Source organism: Austrofundulus limnaeus, unplaced genomic scaffold (genome assembly GCF_001266775.1).
Source record: "Austrofundulus limnaeus strain Quisiro unplaced genomic scaffold, Austrofundulus_limnaeus-1.0 Scaffold74, whole genome shotgun sequence".
Taxonomy (NCBI): domain Eukaryota; kingdom Metazoa; phylum Chordata; class Actinopteri; order Cyprinodontiformes; family Rivulidae; genus Austrofundulus; species Austrofundulus limnaeus.
Window position 1 is genome coordinate 1,475,758 of NW_013952476.1, and position 2,358 is coordinate 1,478,115.

Sequence of the window (2,358 nt, forward strand, 5' to 3'; positions counted from 1 at the left end):
GGACAGTGCTTTGAGACAACAAGTATTGTGATTTGGCGCTATATAAATAAACTGAATTCAAATTCTCTGCAGCTGTTGGAGGTTTCCCATGTTTGTCCAACTAAAATCATTCACTGATCCTTCAGAATTTATTAATTTATAAATGTTTCATTCATTTCAAAAGTTCAACTTGAACACGTCCAAATATCTAAAAAAAAAAACTTTTTAGAGGTAAAACATGTTTACTGCTGGTTTTAGAGGCTGCAGCAGCTCAAAAGACACAACTTATTAAGATTTTTCATTTAAATGTTTATGATTCTAACTAATTTGTGTTGTCAAAACATGATGCTGTCTAATTTGATTCATTCATTACAAACCAAACTTTTGGAACTGAATAATGTGGATTTTTTTACACTAACAGTACAAAAAGACAAATTATTGAAATCAAAGACATTAACAATATAGTTTAAACTTTAAAGACCATTTACTGTATTAAATATTAATTATAGTGCCTGAGAGTGTGTGGACATTTGCCTGGTCGACACAATGAAAAAACCCATGTGTGGGTCAGGGTTAGGCTGTAGAATTTAATGTTTGTCATTCAAAATCCACACAAGTATRGAGAGACATGTGTATGTGAGCATGTTTTTTGCCACAATGTGGGAACCAATTTCCAGTAAAAGGCAGCTTTGTGGGGACTGAATGTCCATCGTGTTGACCAAAGCCCGGTTTGCACAGGTATGGATGCTAATTTCGGGTTGGGGGTTCAGTTTAGGACTGGGGTGCGAGTTGAATTTAGGTTAGGTTTAGGGTCAGGTTGGTACCTGTGAGGTTAGCCTCAGGGTTAGTGGTCAGGGTTAGGCTGTAGRAATGATTGTAATTGAAAGGAAGTCAATGAACGGTCCTGATAAGGATATAAATAGGGTTTGACAAAACACTACAACTTTCTCATCATAAGATGATCTTAGTGTCAAACTCTGGGATGAAAGGTGGATGGTCATTTTCATTTCTTCAAGGAATGGTAGGCCTTGAATTGATTGTGTTTTTGTGTCTCTGACATCCAGTAAAACTAATTCTGTCCACTTCAGTCATTTAGTTCAGTTTTCAGTTTTAACCTTCAGCTCACAGCTTTAATTCTTTATTCAGATTGGAGAGATGCAGTTTGCCAAACAAGTGTTTTTTTTCCAGTCTCCGTTCTGAAGTCCAAACCCTCCCCTCTGAGACAACTTTACAACAGAGCACAGTCTGAATTTGAAGTGAAGTATGAACCGGAGGGTCTGAGGTCAGTTCACTGCAGCTGTTGGAGTTTTTTATGTGTTTGTCCAACCAAAATCATTCTCTGATCCTTCAGAATTTATTGATTTACAAATGTTTCATTCATTTCAAAAGTTCACCTTGAACACATCTGTTTAGATTTATTTTCTTTCCAAACATCTAAATACCTTTGTAGAACTAAAACATGTTTGCTGCTTGTTTTAAAGGCTGCAGCAGCTCAAAATACACAATTTATTAAGTTTTATCATTTAAATGTAGGAGATTCTAGCAACAAATGTCATTAAATTGTAATTATTAATTTTATGTGTTCACTGGAAAAACATCTACATCTGATTAATTTTTCTGGTCAACCCATAGCTAATCAACCTTATACTGTGAATAAATCTCTGTAACTCAGTGAATTTGACAGATATTTTGCAAACATTTGGTGTGGTRGTAGCTGAGAGTCCTCCACAACCCAGACACTGAGCTCTAACAGATCAGCAGAGATCCTTCAGAATTTTTTTTACAGGGTTTGACCAAAACAATACAACTTTCTCATCCTAAGATTATCTTGGTGTYAAACTGTGGGATGAAAGGTGGCGGGTGATCTACATTCCTTCAAGGAATGCTAGGCCWTGAATTGATTGTGTTTTWATGTCTCTGACATCCAGTTAAACTAATTCAATCATTTGTTTCAGATTTCAGTTTGAACCTTCAGCTCACAGCTATTATTCTTTTTTTCAGAGAGGAGATATACAGATTGTATTCTCAGGTCTCAGCTCTAAGGTTCAAACCCTCCCATCTGACACAACTGGACCTGAGGGACAACAACGTTCAGGCTCCAGATGTTCAGGAGCTGTTGGACGTTGTGGAGAGTCCAGACAACAGACTTCAGACCGTGATGTCAGTAGATGGTCTAAGTCAGGGGTGGGCAATCCTGGTCCTCGAGGGCCGCAGCCCAGCGTGTTTTATTTTTTTCTCTGCTCAAAAACACCTGATTTGAATGAATGGGTGATTATCAGGCTTCTGCAGGACGGAAGACCGAAACTGACATAGTTAAAAATAAAAGCGGAAATATATAAATTGACTAATAAATAAATAAAGAAATACTTAAAGTGCACC